The following is a 19558-nucleotide window of genomic DNA, read 5'->3' as shown; positions in this document are numbered from 1 at the left end:
AGTTAAGTTACATTTTCTTTTTGCTTTGCTATAGCTAGATTTTTAGTAGAAAATACAATACTACACGTGACAAAGCAGGATTTTCCATGAAACACATGCTGGTAAGATATATCACTTTTAAAAAACATCAGTCATGATTCTCTTCAGTCAGATTTTCCATCCAGGTATGGTTTACATGAAGGAATACTAACGAATTATTTTTTCTTTTTGTAAGGGTATTTTCCTTTTGATAACACATGTTCAAAAATCTACCTTTCACCTCACTACAAAGATAAACAACTGTCTCATCTCTGGGAAGACACAAGTAAAAATACTGGGGTGGAGGAAAACCCAGTAGCTGCCAGCTTGATTTGGGATTCCACACAGAACCTTCATTTTATAATTATAAATGGAACAAAATAGCCGTCTATAACCACTCCTTCTAGGGAGTTTTTATATTTTAAAATAAAGAAATACATCCAAATTGATATGTATTTATACAGTACATTTGCAGCTAGTAGATCAAACTATGAAAGCCGTGATATGACAGTGTAGAATGAAAGGAAATAGCACAGACGGGTACATTTATTAATATACAGATGGTCTTACTCTAGTTGGCTGAAACCATGGTGACTTGGTAACAGAAGTGGAACTCCAAATGCCTGAAGCCACCCCAGATGGCATAGCAAACACACCAGAGAATATAATTTAATAATAATTTATACAGTAAGTGTAACACTTGTGAAATTTGTCATTCAGCACCATCGCTGCGTCCTATTCCCTGGTGAATAATTTAAGGACATACACTGTATCAGAGCTTTGAATTGTAATGGAGATAATTAGATTCTCTTTTTAAATCAGGTATATGCGGGGGAAAGTTAATCAACTCAAAAAGATAATCTAGTAGATTTGGATTCTCTAATGACACTCCTAATAAGAATTAGGACACAATTTGGGACACATAAAGAGTTGCTAATTATTATGAAAATATTTTCAAACATGCTGCAGTCTAAAAGGTGAAGAAAGTTTATGCAAAACTTGATGTAGAGAAGATCCATACTTAAACATGTATATCCACTGTATGCAGCTATGGACTTTGTCAGCCTTTCTGATCGGCAAAGTTTTAATTTGGACATTTGGCTCCTAAACCAGATTGCAAATATTCCATAGAACTGTGTGGAGCTGTCTGGCAGTGCATCCTGTTTCCATCCATTTATACACTTCCCCACTGATGTGCATAGTTTGCTAATGTGTAGAATCCCCAGCACTTTGCTTCTCAACAAAAGTTTGTGCTGGTGCCTTAGAACAACCAAAAATGTCCCTGACCCCCAATTCTGTGTAATGTGCTGTATACCAGTTGTCTAATTAGTTGCTGTCCTCCTACTCCATAGGAAGTGTCTGCGTAACACTTCAGTGATCCCACTCTGAGAACCTTCCAGAGGAAGGACATAAATATAAGATTATTTTTCCTGCTCTTAAAGATCTGAATATTCACAAGCTGAAATACCACAGAATGCAGGCCGGGGTTGGATAAAAGCATAGGCACTATCACCCACATCTAGAGTCCCAACCCCTAAAGTTACATGATGAGATTTAAATCTTAGCTTTCGTGTTTAAAAATAATATATGTTTAGCTCTCACGGATGCAAGGGAAAGCTTAAAAACCATGAATGAAATCTACCAGATGCTTGATTGAGTCTGCAGACAGCCCAAAACAATATTTCCAAGAGCTGTGGACAGCCCCATTCATATCAACTCTGAAATATGCTGCCACACCAAAGAGGGGTGGAGCCACAGCACAGATGTGGAGTCTCATGGGGGAGAAGCTACAGGGGGTCCCCTATCAGATTTGCCTGGGGCCCCAGACTACCTTAATTCATCCCTGCTATCAGCAAAACATAAAGGGACTGATTCCAAGTTACTCTCAAAGAAATATTTTTACTGGTATAAAGGGGCCTTTGTAGAAATGAGAATCAGGTCCACAGTACACACAGTGACAGACCTTCATGTGGGTCACACTCTCATACTTGTGTGTATGTTTTTGCATGTATGTCATCTGTTGGAAATACTTATCCAATTTGCTCAAATGTTTCTCAGTTCCTTTCAGTCTACAACTCTGTGATTTACAACATCTATGGATCTGTCCTTTATTCTCTGCCACAATGAAAATTGATCATTATTTCACCATACTCTTTTCCCTCCCCTAATCTCTTAGCTAGTTTATAGACCATGGAAGATGTCTACATCTCCCCCCATGACTACTTAGTTTCCTTTATAGGGTCTTATGGGGGATTTTGTCAGAATAAGTGTGAATATTCAGGTAAGTGCAAGTAGATATGAAGGACTCCCTCCTGATACTTTTGGAGTTATAATTCTTACAATGCATTATATTGTACATCGGTGTTATATATAATTAGCATCATCACAAGCATTTCAGCTCAAACACTCCGACTCAAGGAATATTTCCAAAATACCTCTGAACAACATACTAATCCACAGAGGTCTCCCTACCAACACTACAAAAAGAGGGATTCTAGATGGACTCCTCCTGAAGGTCGAAACAGCAGACTGGACTACTACATAGAGTGCTTCCGCCGACGTGCACGGGCTGAAATTGTGGAAAAGCAGCATCACTTGCCCCATAACCTCAGCCATGCGGAACGCAATGCCATCCACAGCCATCCACAAGTTTCTGAACAACTCTGACATCATAATCAAAAAGGCTGACAAAGGAGGTGCTGTTGTCATCATGAATAGGTCGGAATATGAACAAGAGGCTGCTCGGCAGCTCTCCAACACGAGTTTCTACAAGCCATTACCCTATGATCCCACTGAGAGTTACCAAAAGCAACTACAGCATTTGCTCAAGAAACTTCCTGAAAAAGCACAAGATCAAATCCGCACAGACACACCCCTGGAACCCCGACCTGGGATATTCTATCTACTACCCAAGATCCATAAACCTGGAAATCCTGGGCGCCCCATCATCTCAGGCATTGGCACCCTGACAGCAGGATTGTCTGGCTATGTAGACTCCCTCCTCAGGCCCTACGCTACCAGCACTCCCAGCTACCTTCGAGACACCACTGACTTCCTGAGGAAACTTCAATCCATCGGTGATCTTCCTGATAACACCATCCTGGCTACTATGGATGTAGAAGCCCTCTACACCAACATTCCACACAAAGATGGACTACAAGCCATCAAGAACACTATCCCTGATAATGTCACGGCTAACCTGGTGGCTGAACTTTGTGACTTTGTCCTTACCCATAACTATTTCACATTTGGGGACAATGTATACCTTCAGATCAGCGGCACTGCTATGGGTACCCGCATGGCCCCACAGTATGCCAACATTTTTATGGCTGATTTAGAACAACGCTTCCTCAGCTCTCGTCCCCTAAAGCCCCTACTCTACTTGCGCTATATTGATGACATCTTTATCATCTGGACCCATGGAAAAGAAGCCCTTGAGGAATTCCACCATGATTTCAACAATTTCCATCCCACCACTAACCTCAGCCTGGTCCAGTCCACACAAGAGATCCACTTCCTGGACACTACAGTGCTAATAAACAATGGTCACATAAACACCACCCTATACCGGAAACCTACTGACCGCTATTCCTACCTGCATGCCTCCAGCTTTCACCCTGACCACACCACACGATCCATCGTCTACAGCCAAGCTCTGCGATACAACCGCATTTGCTCCAACCCCTCAGACAGAGACAAACACCTACAAGATCTCTATCAAGCTTTCTTACAACTACAATACCCACCTGCAGAAGTAAAGAAACAGATTGATAGAGCCAGAAGAGTTCCCAGAAGTTACCTACTACAGGACAGGCCTAACAAAGAAAATAACAGAACGCCACTAGCCGTCACCTTCAGCCCCCAACTAAAACCCCTCCAACGCATTATTAAGGATCTACAACCTATCCTAAAGGATGACCCAACACTCTCACAAATCTTGGGAGACAGGCCAGTCCTTGCCTACAGACAGCCCCGCAACCTGAAGCAAATACTCACCAACAACCACATACCACACAACAGAACCACTAACCCAGGAACTTATCCTTGCAACAAAGCCCGTTGCCAATTGTGCCCACATATCTATTCAGGGGACACCATCACAGGGCCTAATAACATCAGCCACACTATCAGAGGCTAGTTCACCTGCACATCCACCAATGTGATATATGCCATCATGTGCCAGCAATCCCCCTCTGCCATGTACATTGGTCAAACTGGACAGTCTCTACGTAAAAGAATAAATGGACACAAATCAGATGTCAAGAATTATAACATTCATAAACCAGTCGGAGAACACTTCAATCTCTCTGGTCATGCAATCACAGACATGAAGGTCGCTATCTTAAAACAAAAAAACTTCAAATCCAGACTCCAGCGAGAAACTGCTGAATTGGAATTCATTTGCAAATTGGATACTATTAATTTAGGCTTAAATAGAGACTGGGAGTGGCTAAGTCATTATGCAAGGTAGCCTGTTTCCTCTGGTTTTTTCCTACCCCCCCCCCCCCAGATGTTCTGGTTTAACTTGGATTTAAACTTGGAGAGTGGTCAGTTTAGATGAGCTATTACCAGCAGGAGAGTGAGTTTGTGTGTGTATGGGGGTGGGGGGGATGTGAGAAAACCTGGATTTATGCAGGAAATAGCCCGACTTGATTATGTAAAGAGTTGTCACTTTAGATGGGCTAGCACCAGCAGGAGAGTGAATTTGTGTGGGGGGGGTGGAGGGTGAGAAAACCTGGATTTGTGTTGGAAATGGCCCACCTGATGATCACTTTAGATAAGCTATTACCAGCAGGACAGTGGGGTGGGAGGAGGTATTGTTTCATATTCTCTGTGTGTATATAAAGTCTGCTGCAGTTTCCACGGTATGCATCTGATGAAGTGAGCTGTAGCTCACGAAAGCTCATGCTCAAATAAATTGGTTAGTCTCTAAGGTGCCACAAGTACTCCTTTTCTTTTTGCGAATACAGACTAACACGGCTGTTACTCAGAAACTTTGAACAATGGAATTTATTTTTCACTAGTTCAGCAGAATCATTCAGACAATCTCTCAGATTATGTAGATATTTACACATAACACATTGTAGGTTTCTAATTGCATATGCAAGGTCACACACAGGCATCATGACTGCCCTAACCATATTTATTTTTTTATTTGGTTAGCTTCACTGTAGCAGAAGTCTCCTAAAAAGGTGGCTAATGCATGTACATAAATTGCCTTTGAAACAGCAAGACAGGTGCGTTTACAGTGTTTGCAACACGAACAGGACTCTAGGTGGTATTTGCCCACGGCATACATGAGTAAAAGGTGGGCTTGACCTGCACATATGGTGTCTGATTTTCCAGAGCATTTGGGCTGCTTTGCGTCACTCCACTTGTGCCATGCTGCTCTAAACCCAGTGGATCTAGGCCCTGGAGGATTCCTTCTGAACAGGGAGATTTTCAAACAGTGTAAGGTTGCCATACACGTTAGTCTTGAATGGTCTTTCCTTTCTTTCATGCACAGCCCATTAGAGACCCTGGTCCCCATGTACAGGTGTAATGGGAGGGAGGAAAGGAGGTTTTCTGCTTGTCATCCTCTCATCAGCCTTAGAGTTGGGCTACTTGTGTCTTCCCCACCATGGAAGGCCCTGACCAGCAGAAGCCATGTGCCATGCCAGTGTATCTCTTGGCTGGAATGGCATCACCAGCTCCCAAGGCTGGTGCATACACATATACCTGGTGCACTGAGCCAGCCAGCAAAGTGAGGGGCAGGGACAGGGTAGTGTTGGCCATTGCACTCTCATTTCTGCAGGATTTCTAGGCACCAGGTTCACAAGAATTTGAGGAGTGAGTCAGGCCCTGAAGGTTTATGGAAATCTCTGTTTGTTTCATACGTATATAAAATGACATTTGATAGACATCACTGGTGAGATGACGTAAGAGGACAATTTTAGGGTATTTTACATTTAGCGTTTATACATCCAAGCTCTTTTACAGTACTTAGAGCCTGCTCCTGCCCAAGTGAATAGTACACTTCTATGGACTTCAGCAGGAGCAGTCCCTTAGAGCACACGTTAATGTATGAAAATAAAGCATAAGCACTTCAAATAGTTTCATATCTGACAAATAGAAAAAGCATACGTGCCTAGAACTCACCCCATGATTAGCCTTCCATTGTGCACTAGAAAGATGTATTACTTAAACAAGAAGCTAAGCTGTTCAGTGAAACCTCTGCCTAATGCATAGCAGAAAGCATTTATGGACAGTTCTTGTTAATGTAAAGCTTGTATATATCAATCATGTGCTGGTGGCAGAGGTCAATGGCCTTTTTTCCAATAAATTATGTTTATGAATAAGTGTTTAGTTTAGGGGTCAATAAGGTCTCTTCATACTCTATCCTCTTTTGGACTGGTACATTACTATCACGCACCAGAAGGGTGTCCCATTGTACAGCAAGTGAACTACAGTGAGAAAACAGGATTTCTTTCTTCTGCACTATAATTACACATACACACACAAACTTTGTTGAAGTAAAGTTTGCAGGCACATTGCAGTGGGTTGATTGCTGAAAAACATTCAATGACAGACTTAAAAAGAAACCCACATCCACACCTCCAATGTTGAGAGCCCATTTAGTGCAGCGTAAAAATTGCACTTCGCAAACAAAGTACCCACATCATCTGAGTGGTGACTGGGTAGAAATGCCACCCTGCCATCTTCCCTTTTCTGCACGTAGTGTATCAAATGTGCAGCACGGTTCAGTGGTTTTAGAATTTGTTTCCCCGTCTATACACCACTCCTCCGATATTAAGCATGCTCCTTTGCAAGCATGGATTCTCTTCTGTGTCACAGTCCTGCTTTTTTCCAACTCCTCAATTCTTGGGGCTAGAACCAGACCTGAAAATACATAACTGGTTTGGGGAAGCTCCAAGACCTATCACGGGGTCCTTTAATGGATCCTATGCCTGTGGAAGGTTGCAGTGATGGAGTGGGACCAAACTCAGCCATGCTTTCCCACCACACCCCTAACACGCCTCCTATGCCAAGAAAAGGGGATGGCAGGCATAATACCTGGAACTATCACACTTGCCCACCAGCAGGCAGAATTCCTCCTATACCAGCTGAAATCTTGTGTGGCTATTTATGGCTAGTTTCATCCCCATTTGCACCCTCTGAGTAGAGTTGAGTGAATAATGGATGTTGCAATTTGCTGGAAACTAAAAGAAAATAAAGACACCCACACATTTTGGGTCAAACCAAAAATATTTTTTGAAGTTTTTGTTAAAATGAAAAGTAAAAAAGTTGGTGGTCAAGCAAAAAGTTTTATTTAGACAATCAAAATATTTAATTTTGACCATTTTCAAATATTTTTTTAAAATAGAAGGAAATTTTGAAAAGTTGTTTCAAACTGAAATAATCAGTGTTTGACAATTTTTTAAAAAGAATTATTTTAAAAAAAAACTGGAAAAAATTGAAACAGCTTGAATTCTACACAAATTTGCAAAAGGTTCTGGTGTCATCAAATCTGCATTTTTCACCAAAAAACAGATGAGAAAAAATTTCCCCCAACTCTTCCCAAGCAGCATAGAGAGAACAAAGTTGAATAGAGAATCCAGACCTAATTTTTGTTCTTTTTTTAAATTTTTCATGTAAATGCTCTAATTTAATTTGAGCCACATGAAGTTTGCACATGAAGATAGCACATGAAGATATACTAGCTTATGTTAAAGACACTCACAGAATTGGTTGCCACTTGGAATCATGTAGACCAATTTTGTGCAATGCTGTCGATAGAATCTTGCAGTACCGAGCCCTTAAAGAGTAGGTAATGATAGCCTAATAAAGTCTATTTGTTTAATTTGGAATTGGTAAAGATATTTATTTACTGTATACCACTGTGAAGCAGTACAGCAACTATGCCATTAGGGTGAAGATTTTCATGGCCTTGACTGTCTCCTCGAGTTCAGTTCTGCTTTTTGTTGAATGCTACAGATAATGGATGTTTGTCTGAGTGATTAAAGTTACAGAGATAATTATTTAAGAGTTGAAAACAATCAAAATAAAACCAAAGTCTCATTTTTTAAAATTCTAGAGGCTTAACAGCTATTAACTTCTACTAATTCATCATTAAAGTGAGATTAGAATAGGGAATATTAGAATAATTTGCTCTTATCATATCTTTTTGTCTTGTTCATCTCAATGTAGAAAACAAATTTCATCTCAAGGCTTCTGTTCCTAATTAAATAAACTGGATAGATGATAGTCAATTAACTATGCAACATCATAAAATATCAGACATCGTCTCCATGGTTATTTACAGGAAAACTACAGAAAATTGACTTAAAGCTGGTTTCAAATATCCATTTTGTAAATCAAGCTGTAAAGTACAAATTTTGTTGAGACAAAAAAGTAATTAATACATCTCCTTATTAAATCTAATTACTATCAAATTCCCCCAGACAGCTTGCCAATGTTTCCTTGAGACCTTAAGGCTCTGTTATGAAAAGTAATTTGTTACTTTAGTTATATTTGTGTCTGAGAACATTGAAAAAACAACCCTGCTTTTCAGACAATGCAAATTTTGGGGACACAAATGGTACTAAAGAATGTGAAGTTTAAAAAAAACAAAACAACTTAGCTCTGTACTTAAATTATGCAAGTCAGGAAACAGCTCATTTTTATCCATTGGTGCAAGTGTTAATTTAACCATTCCTATAGAACTGGATTGCTGGCTATTGGATTTATTTCTGGATACTATTCAGTTAAGTCACTTTGGATTCCTTTCCCCTCCCCTCCCCCCTCCTCCCCCGTATTGGAAGATTAGTTCATTCTATGGAACAAGTTGGTTCCTATCACTGCCAAGTTTCCCTTTTTGTAATATGGTAGAATGTTGTTCTTCACTGACTCCCCCCCCCCACACACACACACTAAATCTATGAGCTATCACTGTAATTGGCCTCTTTAATTGCTGCCGTGACCAATGACAGTTATGAGTAAAAAGAAAAGGAGTACTTGTGGCACCTTAGAGACTAACCAATTTATTTGAGCATAAGCTTTCGTGAGCTACAGCTCACTTCATCGATGCACCTGATGAAGTGAGCTGTAGCTCACGAAAGCCTATGCTCAAATAAATTGGTTAGTCTCTAAGGTACCACAAGTACTCCTTTTCTTTTTGCGAATACAGACTAACACGGCTGCTACTCTGAAACCAGTTATGAGTAGTTACTTTTTAGCAATGGACAGTTACAAGTTGTGGTCTGACGTTTCATGCTTTGGAATGGTGCTGCAGCTGAAGTGTGAAACTAGTATCAAACTACACTCATCTTGGGCACAGAAAGAAGCCTGATGTCACTTACTTATGTTAGGTGCTGCTAAAGAAATTTATAGTACCTTTGACTGAATAAATTGACCAAGATAATGTTTAGAAGCGTCTGAGGAGTGATCTGCTCTAGGAACACAAAATTGACACTCAAACCAACAACGTCAGGAAGTGAAAACGGGGAGTTGGAGGGATTTATTTATAATCTTTAAAGAGGTTAAAGAGACCAGGTCGGTCAGGTAACATCTTTTATTGGGCCAACTTCCATTGGTGAGAGAGACAAATTTTGGAGCTACACAGAGCTCTTTGTCAGATCTGGGAAAGGTATTTAGCTGTGACACGCTTAGTACCAGATCAAACAGATAGTTTAGCATAGCTCACCAACAGAATTTGGTCCAATAAAAGATATTACCTTACCTACCGTGTCTCTCTAATATGCTGGGACCAACACGGCTACAACAACACTGCATACTTTTAAGAGCTTCTCAGTTAGAGCTGTTGAAAGTTACGAGATATTCACATCCAGATGCCTCTTCTCTTCCATTAATGGGGAAAATAAGGAGATGCCTGGGTGGGAAGTAGTTCAGGGAACTATCTGGGCTAGAGTATCCTGGGGTATCTATCTAATTAATTAAATTACCATAACGGCGGGGGGGGGTGTGTGCACTGCTATGGCCTCAATAAGCAGAGATTTATAGACACACTTCAGTAATAGCACAGTTTTCCCCACATATTTCTCACTTATGCACTGAGTCAAATTCTCTAGCCTTAACTTAGGCAAAACTGTCATTGAAATAATCAGGAGTAAGGCCTGAAGGAATTACCGCTATTCAGGGCTTGAAGCATATCTATTATACGCTCTGTAAAGCCCCTAGCATAATGGGTCCCCCACCTCACGACTGTGATCCAGGCCTTTAGGCATTCACTGCCCTTCATAACCTCTTGCTAGCCCTGGTCTCTTAGGTTCTATTGATCACCTTTGACGCTGAAGCATATTACAACCTTATTTATACTATGGTGCTCAGATATTCTAGTGATAGTGGCCATATAAATAGACTGACTTTGGGATGAATTCATCCCAATCCCATAATATATCTGATTGAGGCATGTTTACATCATATTTATTTGGAACGGAGGAGGCTCCCAAGCTCAAAGCTCACCTTGAAGAACTTTGCTCTTTTGAATATGGGGAGGGAGAAATTCCTACCACAGTGCTAATAAATATTTATGTACACCATCAAAGCCTCACAATTTTCACTTGGGATGTTCACATGACTAACCCTCTTGCTTGTTTGGGTAAAGCGATAGCAATTGAAGTTACCAGTTAGTACAAAATTTCATTGACAACTACTATGAACATTGGAATTAATACATTATGGACAGATCTGTCATCATAGGGTAACGTTTATTTGTTGTTACTCCTTTATGGAGTTTATCTGAGCTGATTTTAGATCATTAGGATGCTGCTTACATTTTTTAACCAAATGGCTGCAAGGTCCCTTCCTTCATGCATCTTCCTGGGTGCAATTGGCTGATGGCTAGTGTATGTCACCAAGAACCATCACAAAACTTAATAACAAATGAACCACTGGAATTTTAAATGCTCTTTATTTTAGTTCCTTTAAAACCATAGATTTTCAACGCAGAAAATAATCCACACAAAATGTCATAACACTCTCAATATTCTCAAGCTCTATACAACCCTATTTTTATGTCTCTTATGATGAGCTTGTCTTGTTTCCCCAGTGCAGTCAAGCCAATTCTAGCACTGGTTTTGTAGTGTGGGATAGCATTACATTATAAATGACTCATTTCTCCTCTTTAGAAAGGACAATTAAAAAAAATCAATGAACTTACTGGTAAAACTGCCATAGGCAAACTAATCCTTTCTGATTAATAAATTCATTAAAATATCACCATTTTGGGTTGCATAATTTATTGTTCCCTTTTTCAGTCTGGAGTGTGACTGGCTCAAAACACAACCCCCTCACTCCCAACACACACCACCCCCTTTCTTTTTTCCAAAATAGACCAATAGCTAATAAGAGTAAAACTAATACAATTTTCATGGTCTACCTATAAACATTAAAATATACACTTACTTTTCTCACATGCACACTTATAAGCCTATATAGGGCCAGATCCTCAGGTCCTGCACATCTATCCTCAGAATTGCTCTAAATTGTACCAGCAGCCTCTACATGGCTATTATAATTAATGGAAGTTGCTCAGATGTTGTGTCTCTTTGGCCACACACCCCTGCTCCAAGCATGAGGAGGAGGAGCTTGGGAATGGTTGCACCAGTCCTTTGCTGCCTGGTTATTTTTTCATGCTGTTGGAATCCTCGGGTAGCTGGGTAAGCCAGTTTTCTGACTGCCTTGCACTATCAGAGTAGTGCGAAGCAGCTGGGGTGAGAAGGTTGGGGTGCTAAAGTAAATCACCCAACTACTCTGACTTGCTCAGTTCATCGGAACACTTTTCAGCATGAATAAGGGTGGCAGAATCAGGCACATAATATCTTAAATAATTTTACACTATTAAAAAAAACTCCTTAAAGAAGAAATTTTTAAGATGGCATTAGTACATTTACTCACTTTTTGGAAGTCAGACTCCTTTTATTCAGGTTGAATGTACCTCTGAGTCACTTAGCTTGTCAAGCACTTGCACAGATGCACTTGCACTACTAAACAACAAACTGCTTTGTGCATCAGAACATAAGCTTTTTCTTTTCTCAGGTGTCTCTGTAGTTAGGCTATATTTGGGAAAGTCACTATGTTCGGTTGCCCTCGAGAGCATACTTCCCTCCAGGTGGTGTGATGGTACCAAGTATAGTAGCAAGGCTATAAAATGCAACACTTATAAGTAGAATAGTTAGCTGGATGCCTCCAAAGATCAGTTTTGTGCATCTCAGTGCTATATGTTTCCAGCTGGATGGCTCCCTTTTTTCCCATTTGTATTTAACACATTAAAAGAGAGGTTTTATCTGTAAGTAGGAAGGCAGGATGTATAAGCACTCTGGAGTCATTAAAGGAGTCAGAATTCACAAAAACTGTCATAATGAAGGAGGAAAATTACATAGAACATGACTCTCTACTGCGATTGCATTTATATAGGCAATCAAGTCTAGCGTGTTAGTGTCGTAACCATTCAATAGCTGAGGGAAGGGCATTATGCAAGAGTATGAGGGAACTTTTAAATGCGTGCAGCCTCCAAGTAAGTGTCCTATATCTTCTGACTGGCCACAGCTGCAAAGTGTGGAGTCACGAAGGCCCCACTTAAAGTCATTAGCAGCACATCTGATCACTTCCCAGCTGATTTGAACTTTACTCATAGATGGCATGAAAAGGTCAAAATGAGGGGCCTGGACTGTTGGACCTGTCATGAGACAGGCATTGGCTCAGTTTGAAGCTTGTTTTTGCCACCCAGAAAGCTACTGGAGGTGACATTGGGTTCCTTAGGGGAATTGTTCAAACAGGGCACCTCAAGCAGAGATGGTGGCTCGGTGGAATTAACACATCCTTTAAACAGGAGTAGACGTGGTATGTCTTGTGTTTTCAGGAGCAAATTCTGCAAGATGACTTGCAGATGTCAGGAGGGGCAATTCCAGTCATCTCATGGTACCTCTTACTATACACACAGTTTCATTCAGCTAGCTGAGTGTCCACTAGTCCTGTGTGAAAAGAGCTGAGCCACACCAGGGAGCTCTACTGCATAATAGCACAAGGCAAACCCAGCGTTTCTCAGCGTCTGCTCATTGGCTCCCAAGGTAGAACCAGCTCATTTATTGATCAGGTTATTTCTTGTCTTTATGTTCAGTATAATACAGCTATGATCCCATGATATGCCTGATAGGTTCCCTGTTTCAGCAAGGGGAAACAAAGGTGCAACTAGCAGGCCAAAACGTTCAGATCCTGGCCAGCATGGATTTTCAAGAGATCTTCCACACCATAACCAGCTATGCTATCTACTTGTGAACGAAGGTGCCAATCATCATAGAGCTGGGGCATCAGGTCCCTAATTATCTACCACAACTGTAAAGAGCTGTGGTCATAGCCAGTGATAATGCAGGGCATGGAATTACACTCCCCCAGGGGGGGCAATAAGAGGCATTCCCCTCCATAGGTCTTGTCCTGATGTTCAAAGAAGGTTTATTTTTCAGTTGTGAGAGCGGCATAACACCATTGAAGAGCCCTGTTAAGAAGCAGTCTAACACATCTGAAGGCACATTAGCTGGCTGCATAGTAACTTCCAGGAGAGTCTAGGCTGCAGCCCAGCCAACCTAAATGGCTTCAAAATATACATTTTAGGAGGCTTTTCAATCATGACTAGCTAACTCAGTGGAGTTAAACTGATTGGGGAAAAAAACAACCTCACCCTTTTTGCCCCTCAAGTCAGTGACCATTCTGGCTGCACTGTGGATGGAGTCATTTGCAACACCCCATTAATGCTGGTTGCATATTCTGACATAGGCAACTGGCTAACTCCACTGCCCAGTGTGCTGGCGGAGCCCACTCCTGCCTCTCCCTGCCACCTTTCCAGCAAGTGGCTCCCTGGGGGAGCATTTGTTCGCAGCCCCTGAATTTAGCCAAGTGAAGAGCCTGTGATTCCAGGCAGCCCTCACACAGACCCAACAAAGATGGGAGGGATTCCTTATTCCCTCCCTGCAAGTCACAACAATTTAGTCCAGTTTCAACCCCCCCCCCCCAAAGTTCGAATGCTTATCACACTAGAGCATCTGAAGCATTTGAGCAAGATCCTTAGTTCTGTGTACCCATAGCGCTATCTTGTCTATCATATTCACTGCCTTGCCTTCGTTATATTCTGCCTTTATTATATTCAGCAGTAATGCAAGGAACTTACAGACTTTTATCCCGTCAGACATCAGCTTCAGTAAATATAAAGCTTGAGGCAGTAAATATAATAAAGGCAAGCTAGCCCTATGGGCTACACCTGCTACATTTGCTTTGAGCTACACCAGCTTAAACTGACTTAACAGACTTCCTGAGGACTCCCTCGGTGTAGATGTAGTACATCCTCTCCTAGCCTTTCAGCTTGTGGGTCATGGTGAAGGAAAAAGGGGCAGACGCAATGATGGAACACAAGCTGTGCATGCCATCTAACCCATTAGCCCAAAATGTAGGTGATTTGCTTTACCTGGCGCAAGTTGCACACACTCAGGGTTAGTGATTCACTTTTCCTCTTTTGCCTGCTTAGAGTACTGGAAAGAGGTTCGAGGGGTTAGGAGGGGAGGCACTGTGAAAGAAATTGCATTAGTAGAATTCCCTCTGTATCCATGTTGCCACTATTCCAATACAGCAGACAATACTTTTCGTTTCCAGTGCCACAGTTACAAAGTAATTGAATAAACTGTGATATTAAAGAAATTCCAACTGGCAATTGTCTTATCCAGGTGCAAGCAGGTCACTTCTGGGTTCAGGACAAACCCCCACCAAGTCCACAGTTTGGTGTAAGGAAACAAGTGGTCTTTTATTTAGCTGTTGCCCCTTTCAGGCAGGGCACCACCTGCAGCAGACCCAGTCAGCACCAGCAGATAAGTAACTGGTCACAAATCAAACAGTAGTCCCACATCAGGCCTACCTTCCCTCAGGGAGTCTCTGGCACACAACAGCCTTTCAAGCCAATCCAGGCCACAGCCAGGCCTGGCTCACAGAGTGTAAGATCCCCTTTCCCCACCTGAGCTGTGCTCTCCCCTTTTAACTCTTTCTCCAGGCCTGAGACTTCTTGCTGATATAGTAGGATGGGGCTGATTGAGCCCACTGCAACTTGTTAACTCTTTCCTGGCTAGTGTGGGGTTTATATTCACCATCCTTCCAGGTTATCATAATCATTGTGGTGTAGCTTGTTCAAAAGCAGAGAAATGAATTCCCTCTCTGGCACAGAAAGGGAAAAAGAATTTAGATTAGAGAGGAGGAAACTGTGTATACATGAAATGTTTTGCCTACTGCATTTACCACTTTTATAACCAACATACTTAACTCCAGTTAAATCTATTTACCTATTTAATCTTTGTCAATTGGTCTAATTGTAAGTTCAAATTTAAATAGAGCCCCAATATTCATACCTGGGTTATTCAAATCAATGCTGCTAAGGAATAGTAGCTTTTTGGACCACTTTGCACTGGTATAAGGGACTACACAACGTGCAAAGCAACAACAAATCTTCCCCATAGAGCTAGTAAATCTCTAGTTTAAAAACTTTTGTTTGGTTCATAGTGTTCATGCTTGAATTGATGGGATTTCATCAGCACTCCCACTATTAATTTTAAAAGGTTATATAATTAATCCAGTGAGGAGTGAAATTTGGTTCTGCCCAGGAAATAATATTTTTTCTTAATTAAGTTTTTTTAAAATTTCACTCATGTATTTAAGTGCTATAAAAGGTAGAATTAGTTACTATAATTTATGGGGTTTGGGCATTTTTTTAGACTTCTAATGCCTTTAATATAAAAATATTATGTGACAAGTGATTACTCAATTATTATATTGAAAATTAAAATAGTCAAGACAATGAAGTTAAAAAATTAACTACTTAACATGAATAAATTTATATGCAATTGTCATAGTCTTTAACATTCTGGATAGCAATGTAATCACTCAGTAGAGTCTGGGCTCCAAAGGAGCCATTTCCATCTGATGAATAAATTGCCTTTTAAAAAGAATTGAGGAGTTCTGTGCATAAGCCAGAATGGCCTGGCTAGACTGATAAAAGTATTTCTGGAAAAAGTGAACTTAAAAAAAATGTACTAACCAGAGTACAAGTCCAGTGATTCTCTCTTTCCAGTCAACTGAAGATTGGCCACATCGCCACATAGCAGTGCACAGGTTAACGTGTATTGCTTCCCCTAGTAAGACCCATTTACTAAGAAATTCAGTAACATAATAGGGACATGAAGTGTTAGGTTTTTTATAACAATAGAAATCCAGGAACTGGCACTTGAACAATTTATTGAAATTTGCAAGTGGATGAATAAAATAAAAATTACATTTTGTATTTTAAAATTAAAAACTGCAAATTCCCATCCAAGTGAGACCTGACAATGAATTGAATCCTTCCTTTCCTATCTTGTCCATCCACCTATGTCAGTAAAGTAGACGTACTCCTTAGCTCTTCTGTCAGTCATTTAACAGGATAGTGCTAATAGCCAAAGTCAGATGACCCAAAAAATACTCCTTTTGTCTTATTGTACGGATATTTCCTAAATAAATGAAATGGCGCAAGCCTCCATGGAGAGACAATTACCCAAAAGCTTTGGGCTCTGGGAAAAGAAAATAAGGAGACAAGTTTACCAATGTGACATCTCCCTCCTGTCAGTAAGCAATTAATCCTGAGTCAACAGTGGTTTGGAATTAAGTCAGAAAATGGCACCACCATGTGTTTGAAAAACCCGAAGAAACAGGTGACCCTGTATACATGTGAACACACACACGCACTTTAAAATGGCAAGAGAGTAAAGAATATATTAAGCAGGAACTCTGCAGCCCTCCACCAGTCACATGTTAAAACTGTCTGGATCAATCATCTGTGGCAGTTCCAGGCATGGTTGAAGACAGTGTGTCACACACAGCAGTCCACATGCCTTTAGGCCCATCATTGTCAGTAAGGTCGAAAGTCTTTGTCCATCTGGAATGGAGTTGCAAGCTACGGATGCTACAAACATCGAAGATATATCACCTGTGACTCATGATTGTCATTAAATTCACCGACATTGCCCACAACAGTTGCCATTTCTTTGCTTTCCTATTGGACTTCATCACTCCTGGATATCTTCTTTCCCACAGGGAAACTGTTCTTTGTGCACTATCCAATTTCCCTCTGCTGGTTGTGTGTCTACACTGAAGAGATCGGAATTTTTCCTTTGGCTGCAATTGAGCTTCCTCTGCTGGTTGAAGACCCTCAGTGAAGGTTAAAGCACTCTCTCTGCTTGCTGTCACATGGTTAGCCAAGATAGCTGCTTGCTTCCCCCTGACTGCTGTGTTTGAATAGGTCTGGCAGTAAATGCAGACCCCTTCTCCTTTGTTCTATCTTTATTTGCCAACTTCCCCCTTTCTAGCTAGCTGGCTCACTCTGTGCGAGCAGCAATCTGTCACCTTGTGCCTCTAGGTGAACTTTTCCCCCTTTTTGTTGTTATCTGCTTGCTTTTTCTTGTTCAGGCAGTGGGAGCACTGGATACTTGTGCAATAGAAGGACCCAGTAGAGAAGGAGATAGAAACACAGCCATCTAAGACGGAGACTTTATTGTTCTGGCAGCAAAACTGAAACCAACACAAAATTGAGGCACTTCGACCTGGGGGGAAAGGAGGAGTACTCAAACATTTAAAGGGAAAGAACATCACAAGATTAGCCATACTAAATAAGAGCAGTGGTCCATCTAGCCCAGTATCCTGTCTTCTGAGAGGGGCCAAAGCCAGATGCTTCAGTGGGAGTGAACAGAACAGGGCAATTATTGAGTGATCCATCCCTTGTCAGCCAGTCCTGGCTTCTGGCATATGGAGGTTTAGAGACACCCAGAACATGCATGGGGTTGCATCCCTGATCACCTTGGCTAATTGTCATTGATGGACATACATTCCATGAACTTATCTAAGTCTTTTATTTAACCCAGTTGTACTTTTGGCCCTCACAAAAACGTCTGGCAACAAGGTCCACAGGTTGACTGTGTATTATGTAAAGTCATACTTTATTTTGCTTGTTTTAAACCTGCTGCCCATTAATTTCATTGGGTAACCCTAGTTCTGCTATGGTATGTGAAGGGATAAACACTTCCTGTCACAAGGTATCCGGTCCGTGTGAGTAGACTAGGCCCAGGACCCCTGGACCAGACCAGGCAAGTCCCATCCAGCCAATTAAAGAGGGCTGGGCTACCTGGGCCTTCAAAGAGCTGACTGGGGGAAGCTGGAGGAAGGATTGATTGAAACAGGCTGTGGTTGGAGTGGGAAAGCCACAGTGGAATGGAGATAGCTTCTGTGAAGGGTCTCCTGGAGCAAGGGGGCCAGTTCCCCAAAGAGACAACCCTGAGGCTGCTGCCCCAGAGAGGGAACAGAACTGGTCAGAACTGGGAACTTGCCAGAAGCCCCTGAGAGGGGTGGAGCTGACACCAGAAATTGAGGACTGAGTTAAGACTGTTTTTGTTGGTTTGCTGACTTCTGTTAAGAAAACAAACCTCCTTGCAACGAACTGGGTATGGCAGCATATATTTTGGAGGTATGGAGAAGCCTGGCCTGGTTACACGTTCCTATTCACTTTCTCCATTCCATTTATGATTGTATATCTCCCCATTTATCTCTTTTCTACGATGAACAATCCCAGTCTTTTTAATCTCCCCTTGTATGGAAACTGTAAATGTCTTTGTGCCAGAGAAATATTATTTAAAAATGGGTCACTCGTGCATTACTCCATGGACAGAGCAATATTACTACTATTATTATGTATTATGGTAATGCCCAGGAACCCCAACCCAAGACTAGGGTCCCATTGTGCTGGATGTTGCACAGACAACACAGTATCTGGCCCGGAGAGATTATAGTCTAGGTTGCTGTCAGACAGGAAGACACAACAGACAAATGGAGTGGGGAAAGTAAGAAGACAAGGTAGCAAAACGAAGAGAGTTTAGCAGTGAGATGGAGGTATCAGTTGACACTTGCCTAATGGAGCCTGAATCACCATGGTGTTACTCCACGTTTATGGGGGTGTAACTCAGTAGGGACTCGGGCTGCGTATCTCTGTCTGCCTGATCTGAGGATCCCACTGTGGGTTTGCCATGAGATAAGTACCAGTTATCAGAATTGAGGCCTTGTGCACATGTGCAGATGCAAAAACCTAGGTACTTTAGGAACTTTAATCATGGAAATTTAGGCATTAAGAGATTTTAGGCTCTTGTTAAAGATCTCAATGGCCCCTAGATTTTGGACTTAAGGCCTAAAGTGGAAGTTAGGTATTTAAGTCCTATTGTGGATCTGGGCCAAAGATTCTGTCACACAGAGGTGACTGGGCTGCTTACAGTCAAGGCTGGGTAGGAAAGATGTTTTGCGCTGGTCCTGTAGCTAAGCTGAATAGCTTTTCTGGCTGTGGGTGGCCTTACTGCAGCTTAAAATGTGATCTGGGCTCAAGAGGCAAAGAGCATGACTGATTTAGGCCCTCTCATGTTTGTTATAGAAATGATGCCATATTTCTGTTGTACTTCTAAAGTAGAACATGAAAATTTAGCCACACATCTCAAAT

Source organism: Caretta caretta, chromosome 2 (genome assembly GCF_965140235.1).
Source record: "Caretta caretta isolate rCarCar2 chromosome 2, rCarCar1.hap1, whole genome shotgun sequence".
Lineage (NCBI taxonomy): Eukaryota > Metazoa > Chordata > Testudines > Cheloniidae > Caretta > Caretta caretta.
Note: the sequence above shows the minus strand (reverse complement) of the source record.